At 37.7% G+C, this 10,363-nt stretch overlaps 1 long non-coding RNA gene across 1 annotated transcript in view; it reads left to right on the top strand.

Annotated features, from left to right (window-relative positions):
• Positions 1–2,566: 2,566 nt before the first annotated feature.
• The window catches only part of LOC119470125, a 25,068-nt gene continuing 17,271 nt past the window's right edge, over positions 2,567–10,363 (top strand). Inside the window, exons 1-2 of the long non-coding RNA XR_005198994.1 lie at positions 2,567–2,579; positions 2,689–2,693. This is a non-coding gene — a long non-coding RNA (uncharacterized LOC119470125). The remainder of the gene's footprint in view (positions 2,580–2,688; positions 2,694–10,363) is intronic.

Consider the following 10,363-nt stretch of genomic DNA (forward strand, 5'->3'; position numbering starts at 1 on the left):
GCAAGCCATGGCCACTTTCTGTCTTTATATAAGAACACAGGTGCATAGGGACATGGACAAAGACAGGCACTGCTATGTTCTGTGGTGCTGGAGAGCTAGCGGCAACCTGGGTGACCATCACAAGGAAGTTCATGGCTAAAAATTAGATTAGAAACCTGAGTTACATGTATTTATAGCAATGTAGATAGATCTTATCAACACAAAACTTAGGAAACATATGAAAAGTAATGCTATACCTTTTATATATGTTGATAGTTCATTCATATTTACAAATTATATATTTTAAAATTTTTATGTAAATTGAAAGATATGTAGTAAGATGGTTGCCAATGGGGAGACAGAAATGAGGTTGGGATATGGCAATAAAATTTAAAAAGAGAAGTCATGAACTGAGGAGTACATTTCACTCAACCCTTGGCACCTGAGGTTAAAAGAAAATTCCACTTTATCTTGGCATAGAAACTATACACCATGGAATACTATGCAGCCATAAAAGCAGATGAGTTCATGACCTCTGCAGGGACATGGATGAAGCTAGAAACCATCATTCTCAGCAAACTAACACAGGAACAGAAAACCAAACACTGCATGTTCTCATTCATAGGTGGGAGTTGAATAATGAGAACATACGGACACAGAGAGGGGAACATCTTGCACTGGGGCCTGTTGGGGGTAAGGGGCTAGGGGAGGGAGAGCATTAGGAGAAATACCTAATGTAGATGAAGAGTTGATGGGTGCAGCAAACCACCATGGCATGTGTATACCTATGTAACAAACCTGCATGTTCTGCAGGTTTGTACCCCAGAACTTAAGGTATAATTAAAAAAAAGAAAAGAAACTGCATATAATAATTCTCTAAGCCTATTATTTCATGATGCTTCTAGAAGGATTCATTATGACTAGATTAGAGGTTTGAAAGGGTCTTTTAGACAGAAAATAGAAATACATGAGAAGTCTGAGAATTCACCTTCCAGCTCATGACGTCATTTTGTGTTTGATCAGTCTGGCTTACCTCACTCTATTATTATTTTTATTCAAGCAAAACAACTTTTCTTATTTCTTATTAGAACATGCACGTTTCTTGTAAAAAAAAAATTAAAATGTAGGAGATTATAAAGAAAAATCTAATAATCCATATTTTTAGTTGGTATGGTATTTTGTGCCAGTCATATATACACATATATTTTATTCTTGTCATATGTATACATATATATACATATATACAAAATATATTTATAATTCTCTGCAAAAATGCAGAGAAATCATTCACCATCTTCACCTTTTTCTTCATAAAGAAAAACTGCTGAACATGACCTTTTGTCTTCACTTTCTGTACAGACAATAGTAAACTATCCCTTCTCGCCCACCAGAAGGCAACCAGACACGGAGGAAAAGAGATGCGGAAAGGAGAGGGGAAAGAAAAAGAGAGAAAACATACAGAGAAAGCACAGAGACACAGCAATAACATAAGAGATAAGGGTGAGGAGGAAAGAGTAATCAGAACAAGAATGGAGACACACAACAGACACAGTGGCAACCAGAGAGAACGAGGGTGGCGGATGCGGGGCACAAGTACACGTGTGGGTGAGCAGAGGCAGACAGAACAGAGAAGCAGACAGAGTGCAAAGAGATCACAGAGAGAGAAGAGGGCCTGGACTGCAGAGACGACAGTGGCGGAGACAGCGAGAAACACAGAAAGAGCCAGTCAAATAAGGAGGAGGGGTCCTTCAAGGCAGGAGGGAGGAGCAAGCAGCTGCAGTTATTCCCTTACAGTGACTCCTGAACTCTCAAATGTACAACAAGGTAAAAATGTCCTGGGTACACAAGCTCAGGAAAAAAGACGTTAACACATCTAAGGAAATCGAGGCTAAAGACAAGAAAACTCAAATAAGAAGAAATATAAATGGTCAAAAACACACAGCAAAAAATAAAAACTCAGTGGATGTCATTAAAGAAATGTGAAGTGGAACAGATATCATATTCCTGGCCTATTAGACTGGCAACTGTGAACAAGAGTCATGCAATGCTATTGGCAAGTATGGACCAGCATGAGCAAATAATTGACCAGGGTGAGCAAATAATTGATTAGACCTCTCAGAAGGACAATTTTTCTGTGAGGATTAAAAGTTTTCAATGTGCATACTAGCTAACTCACAAATTTCATGTTCAAAAATATACCTCAAGGAAATAGAATTCAAAATGATAGAAAAAGACTATTCATCAATCTATAGATAATGAAAAAGAAATATTTTAAATGATTTAAATATCTGTTAGTAGGGAACTAATTAAATAGTATAAGTGTACAATGGAACCCATAAAGCAATTAAAAATGACTACACAAATCTGTATTTAACACAGAAAGATGTCAATTATGATATTAAATGAACAGTTTTAAAACAAACAAAAGTTGGAAATAAGAGTTTCAAATCACTTGGTATAATTCCATTTTTTAAATTAAAACAAGGTATGCAAATCATAAAATATAAAACTGTAAGGTTATATATGAAAATGTTAATCAGGACTATTGCAGGATGGGGAGAATTATGGATGAATTCCAAGGCTTTTTTATTTTCTATGTTGTCTGAACCCTTTATATTTATCCTTTTACCTTTATACTTAATACAAGATTTTTTTGATGAAAATATTTGGTAATAGAAAGATGTAAGGTGATAGAAACATCAACAGAAGCCATGGTGTCATGCTTGTCCTCCCCAGTCCATGATGAGGAATGACTTAAACATGGTTCCAGTGAGGAGGAAGCAGCCAATAGAAACAGAGAAGCTGTGTAAATAGGAGAAATGCTGAGAAAACGGATGATGGATTTTAGGAAGTAGACGGGCATAATGAATCTCCTCTTCCATAACTAAAATACACAAACAAAAAGAAACCAAACATGAAAAGAATCTTCAGAATCCGGAGAAGGGGCTCAACTCATATCACAGAGCTAAGACACAGCTCTTTCTCCACAAAGGATCACACATACAGAGGGTGAAAGGTGAGTCATTACATTCAAATACCCTACTGATATCCCACTTTTGGTAGAAAAGGTGACTGAGGTAATAAGTGGCCCAGAAGAAAGAGATAAACTTCTCAACTAGAAACATAGATCCCTGTTTAAAAAAGAAAAACCCATTTCTGCCCTAGCCCGAATGAAGATTAATTACATACCCCTTCTAGCCAGAAAGAAATCAGAAAAAGGTCTGGAAAATTATCTCTTAGATCTAAATGTCTTAGCTGCATTAGAAAGATTTGCTAGAAAAGAAATCAGGCCCAGCAATATTATTGTGCACAAGGTAAGTCACCAAAGCAGACAACAGCCACTATAAAGAAGTACAAAAACAAAACCTCAAGGGCACGTCCCATAGAACTAGATACTTCCCTTACCCTGCAACTGGTAAAGCAGCCACCAGTTTGTGAGTTTTAAAACAATCACAGAGAAAAATGTCACTTCAGGAGGTTGTACAGAGTCCTAGAGTCACCTACTCCCTCTCTGGCTTCCCCAACCTCCGAGGAATGAAATTAATACAAACCACATACAATTACCAGTCATATCTTGGGAAGGGGATTCAAACAGCAATTTATAAACATGTATAAGGCAGTTAAAGAGAATTCAACCAGATTACTATGGGTTTCCATAGTGAGCGAGAGCCCCTGGGGATCCACGCTTTCCGCAGGGACCTGTACAATCCTGGGATGGGAGATTCCTCCTGACCCCAGGCATACAGACTGATACAGACAGCTGCCCAGAGTGTTTATGGGGGCAACACTCAAGTCCACAAGGGACCACCATAGGCCTTGGTTCCCAGAATAGCCTGGTGCCTTCTGCCATACCTCTAATACAGGCTGCAGTTGTGGTGGTAAGAATGCTCAACTCCACCTCACAAGACAATGCTTGATGACAGCTTCTAGCACAGTGACCCTACTTTTGTCTAAAAACTCTGCAGATGGGTATAGCACCATGTTCTCCTAGGAAGCACCCAGACAGCCGAATGAGTGACTCCTGCTACCCCTACTGCTCATAGCCAGGAGGTGCATCCCTGGTGGGGCTTCCTGCATAGCAGACCCATTTTTGCCTGAACAATTCAGGTCGGCACAACCCTGTCTTCCCCTGGGAAGCACTCAGGTGGTGGAACAGGTGACTTCACCCACTCCTGCTCCTCCTAGCTGTGTGGGATGCACCAGTTGGGGCTCCAAGCAGTGGACCCACCTCTACCTGAATTATGTTAGTGGCACAGCTCTGTGTTCCCCGCAGAAGAACCCACATGGTGAAAAACTAACAATGAAATTCTGGCCTTAAACTGGACACTTGACCAATTGGAGCTAATAAACATCTAAAGAATACTCCACCCAACAACTACAGAATACACAATCTTCTCATTCACATCTGACCTTTGAAAAATTGACAAAAATGTGATTCTTCTGAATCACATTTATTCATTTGCATATGTGGAATCAACCTTCCATTCCAGGAATAAACTATACTTGATGGTGGCGAACAAATTTTTTGATGTGCTTCTGGATTCTGTTTTCTCCTGGAACTGATGAACAAATAGGAAAACAAGATGCCTAACTATCTCTCTTTGCTGATGACATGAGTTACGTAGAATACCCTAAAGACTCCACCAAAAGGCTCCTGGAACTGATGAACAAATTCAGTAAAGTTTCAGGATACAAAATCAGTAGCATTTCCCTACATCATTAATGTTCTAGCTGAGAACCAAATTAAGAACACAATCCCATTTACAATAACCACAAAAAAGTGAAATACCTAGGAATTCATCTAATCAAGGAGGTGAAAGATCTCTACGAGGAGAACTATAAAACATTGCTGAAGGAAATCAGATGACAAATAAAGGGGAAAAAAATTCCCATGCTTACGGATGAGAAGACTCAATACTGTTAAAATGGCCATACTTCCCAAAGCAATTTACAGATTCAATGCTATCCCTATCAAAATAGCAGTATCATTTTTCACAGAATTAGAAAAATGTATTCTAAACTTCATTTGGAACCAAACAAGAGCCCAAATAGTAAAAGCAATCCTAGGCAAAAAGAACAAAACCAAAGGCATCACATTACCCAACTTCAAACTATACTATAAGGCTACCATAACCAACATGGTACTGGTACAAAAAGAGACAAATAGACCAATGGAACAGAATAGAGAGCTCAGAAATAAACCTGCACACCTACAACCATCTGACCTTTGAAAAATTGGCAAAAATAAGCAATGAGAAAACAACTCTGTATTCAATACATGGTGCTGAGATAACTGGCTAGCCATATGTAGAAGAAACTAGACTCCTACCTCTCATTATATTTTAAAAAACTGGACCCCCACCTCTGACTATATCTAAAAAAACCAAGACAGATTAGAGATTTAAATGGAGGACCTCAAACTATAAAAATCCTAGGAGAAAACCTAGGAAATATTCTTCTCGATATTGGCTTTGGAAAATAATTTATGGCCAAGTTTCGAACAGCAATTGTAACAAAAAATTGATGATTGGTACCTAATTAAACTAAAGAGCTTCTGCACAGTAAAATAAATTATCAATAAAGAGACAACTCATAAAATGGGAGAAAATATTAGGAAATTACACTTCCAACAAAGGTCTAATGTCCAGAATCTGTAAGGAAATGTAAAAATTTAAAAAGCAAAAATCAAATAACTCCATTTGTAAAAATGGGCAAAGGGGCTGGGCACAGTGGCTCACCCATGTAATTTCAGCACTTTGGGAGGCCAAGGTGGGAAGATAATTTGAGGTCAGGAGTTCAAGACCAGCCTGGCCAATATGTTGAAACCTCATCTCTACTAAAAATACAAAAATTAGCTGGGTAGCGTGTTGCCTGTAATCCCAGCTACTCAGTAGGCTGAGGCATGAGAATGGCTTGAACCTGGGAGGCGGAGGTTGCAGTGAGCCAAGATCATGCTACCGCACTCCCATCTGGATGACAGAGTGAGACCCTTTCTCAAAAAAATTTAAAAAGGTGGGGGGAGCAAAGGACAGGAAAAGACACTTCTCAACAGAAGATGTCAAAGCAGCTGACAAACATGAAAAAATGCTCAACATCACTATTCATCAGAGAAATGCAAATCAAAATGACAACAAGGTAACATCTCACACCAGTCAGAATTCTGATTACTAAAAAGTCAAAAAATAACAGATGCTGTCAAGGCTTCAGAGAAAAGGGAGTGCTTATACACTGTTGATAGGAACGCAAACTGGTTCAGTCACTGTATAAAGCAATTGGGAGACTTCTCAAAGAAGTGAAAAAGAACTACTTTTTGAGTATATATATATATATATATACTGGGTAGTATATACTCAAAGAAGTGGTTCTTTTTCACTTCTTTGAGAAGTCTCCCAATTGCTTTATACAGTGGCTGAACCAGTAGTATATACTCAAAGAAAAATAATTCATCCTTTCAAAAAAACTAATGTACTCATATGCTCATTCCTGCACTACTCACAATAGCAAAGACATGAAATCAACCTAGGTGGCCACCGACAGTAGATGGATAAAGAAAATGTGGTGCATATTCACTATAAAGTACTACACAGCCATAAAAATAAAATTATGCCCTTCACAGCAGTATAGATGGAGCTGGAGGCCATTATCCTAAGCCAATTAATGCAAGTACAGAAAACCAAATACTGCATGTTCTCACTTATAAGCAGGAGCTAAACACTGAATATACATAGACATGAGGACTTCTAGATGGGAGGAAAGGAGGAGGAAATGGGCTGAAAAACCACCTATTGGGTACTGTGCTAACCACCTGGATTATTTGTACCCCATGCCTCAGTGTCAAGAATTATACTCATGTAATAAACCTGCACTTGTGCCATTTAATCTGTAATAAAAACTGAAATTGTTTTAGAAAGGAATTAGACACAGATGAGCAAACTAAAACTAAAACAAGTAGGAGGAAAATGCTAAATGTTAGAAAGGAAATAAATAGTAGAGATTAGAAAAATGCTAGAAAAAATGAAAGAAACCAAAAGTTTTGTCTTTAAAAACCTCAACAAAAACTAAATTATTTAGCTAGACTCACCAAGGAAAAACCGAAGACTCAAATCACTAAAATTAAGAATGGATGAGGGGATACTATGAGCAATCATATACCAAGATATTAGACAACCTAGATGAAGCAGACAAATTTCTAGATAAAGAAATGATCGGGCCAGGAGTGGTGGCTCACGCTTGTAATCCCAGCACTTTGGGAGGCCAAGGCGGGTGGATCATGAGGTCAGGAGTTCGAGACCAGCCTGGCCAACATGGTGAAACCCTTTCTCTACTAAAGATACAAAAAATTAGCCTGGTGTGGTGGGGCACCCCTGTAATCCCAGCTACTTGGGAGGCTGAGGCAGGAGAATTGCTTAAACCGGGGAGGCAGAGGTTGCAGTGAGCTGAGATCATGCCATTAGCCTCCAGAATGAATGATAGGACAAGAATCCATCTCAAAAAAAAAAAAAAAAGAAATGATCAAAATAGATTCAAGAAGAAACAGAAACTCTCAGTTGGTTTATAATGAGAAAAGATTGAGTTAATAATCAGAAAACTTCTCCAAAAGAAAAGCTTGGACCAAACTTCCTTGATAAATTCTGTCGAATATTTAAAGAAGATGTAACACCAATTATTCACAATCTCATACAAAAAACATAACCAGAAAGATCATTTCCTGATTCCTTCTATGTAGGCCAGTATTATCCTGATATCAAAAGCAGACAAAGATACCACTTGAGAACTGCAGACCAATATCCCTTGTGAATACAGATGCAAAATACTACAAAAATACTAGCTACTAGCTAACTGAATCCAAGAGGACAGAAAAGGGATTACGCATCAAAACCAGGTGGGATTTATCTTAGGAATGCAGTGTTGATTCATCGTATGAACAAATCAATATGATATACCATATTAATAGAATAAAGGAAAAACATATAATCATGTCAATAGACATAGAAAAGGCATCTGGCAAAAGAATAAAAAAAAAAAAACTTTTCATAGTAAAAAACATTCAACAAACTAGGAATAGAAGGGAACTTCCTCAACCTGTTAAAGGACATCTGCAAATAACTCACTCCTAACATTATCCTTAATGACTTCACACTTTCCCCTTTAAGATTAGGAACAAGACAAGAACATCCATTCTTGCCACTTCTATTCAACATAGTTCTGGAGGTTCAAATAAAGTCAATTATCAAAGAAAAAAATGGCATGAGATTAGAAAGAAAAAAGAAAAACCACCTGTATTTGAAGATGACATGGTATTCTATATAGAAAATCCTAAGGCACACACATACACACATCTAAATTATTAGAGCTGATAAACAAGTTCAGCAAGCTCGTACAATCTATTATTGATATGGAAAAATAAGTTGTATTTCTATACATTAGCAATAAACAACCTAGAAATGAAATTATGAAAATAAATTCATTTACAATGTCATTAGAAAGAATAAAATATATAGAAATACATTTGATTACAGATGTGCCAAAATGCAAAGATGTAATAACTATAAAGATTGTTGAAAGAAATGAAAGAAGATTTAAATAAATGGGAATATATCCCATGTTCCTAGATTGGAAGTCTTAATATTGTTAAGATGTCAATACTCCCCAATTCCAACTAAAGATTCAATGAAATCCCTACCAAGATTCAAGCTGCCTTTTATTTTTTCAGAGATTGGCAAGCTAATCCTAAAGTTCATAGGACCCATAAATAGCTAAAACAATTTTAAGAAAGAAAAACAGGCTAGGCATGGTGGCTCACGCCTGTAATCTCAGCAATTTGGGAGGCCTAGGTGGGCAGATCAGGAGGTCAGGAGATCGAGACCATCCTGGCTAACACAGTGAAACCCTGTCTCTACTAAAAATACAAAAAATTAGCTGGGCATGGTGGCACGTGCCTGTATTCCCAGCTACTTGGGAGGCTGAGACAGGAGAATTGAATGAACTTGGGAGGTGGATGTTGAAGTGAGCAAAGATTGTGCCACTGCACTCCAGCCTGGGTGACAGAGCAAGACTTCATCTAAAAAAAAGAAAAGAAAAGAAAGAAAGAAAAACAAGGTTGGAGGACTCACACTTCAAAATTTACCATAAGGACACAACAATGACAGTGTGGTGGTGGCATATGCAGAGACATATGGATCAATGAAATAGAATTAAGACTCCAGAAATAAACTCTTACATTTATGGTTAATTAATTTTTGGCAAAGGATCCCAGACAATTTAATGGAAGAAAGTCTCTGCAACAAATGGTGCTAGGCCAACTGGATATCCATATGCAAAAGAATAAAACTGTATCCCCTGCCTCACATCACATACAAAAATTAGCTAAAATATGATCATAGACCCTAATTTAAGAGCTAAAATTATAATACTCTTAGAAGAAAGCAAAGAAGTAATTTTTTGTGTGTGTGATGTTGGGTTAGGCAATAGTTTTAGACACAACATGAAAAACACAAATGACAACAGCAGATAAACTGGACTTTGTCAAAATTAAAAATTTTGTATGGCAAATGATACTGTCAAGAAAGTGAAAAGCGTCCCCAAGAATGGGAGACATGTTTTCAAATAATATACTGAATAAGGGATTGCTGTTCAGAATATGTACAGAACACGTCGAAACCAATAATAAAGTAACAAAAATAAGCCAATTTAAACATGAGCATAGGATCTGAATAGAAGTTTCTCCAAAGAAGATATTCAAATGGCTAAAAGTCACTTAAAAAGTGCTCATCATTATTGGTCATTAAAGAAATGCAAATCAAAACCACAATGAGATGCTACTTTACACTTATTAGGATGGCTATAATTAAAGGTCAGAAAATAACAATTATTGACGAGGACGTGGAAATACTGAAACCCTAATATGATCCTAGTGGAAATGTAATACGGTGCATCCACTTTGGGAAACAGTTTAGGGGTTACTCAAAGGTTAAACAGAGAGTTACCATATGACCCAGCTGTTCTACTTCTAGGTATTTATCCAAGAGAAATGAAAAAAGTATGTCCACACAAAAACTTGTACACAATTTTATAATAGCATTATTTGTGAAAGTAAAAAAGTATGGCTGGACATGGTCGCTCATGCCTGTAATCCCAGCACTTTTGGAGGCTGAGATGGGTGGATCACGGGGTCAGGAGATCAAGACCATCCGGGCAACATGGTGAAACCCTGTCTCTACTAAAATTACAAAAATTAGCTGAGTGTGGTGGCATGTGCCTGTAACCCCAGCTACTCAGGAGGCTGAGGCAGGAGAATCACTTGAACCCTGGAGGCAGAGATTGCAGTGAGCTGAGATTGCGCCGCTGCACTCCAGCCTGGTGACAGAGTGAGGATCCATCTTAA

Source organism: Cebus imitator, unplaced genomic scaffold, assembly GCF_001604975.1.
Source record: "Cebus imitator isolate Cc_AM_T3 unplaced genomic scaffold, Cebus_imitator-1.0 Scaffold23, whole genome shotgun sequence".
NCBI classification, from domain to species: domain Eukaryota; kingdom Metazoa; phylum Chordata; class Mammalia; order Primates; family Cebidae; genus Cebus; species Cebus imitator.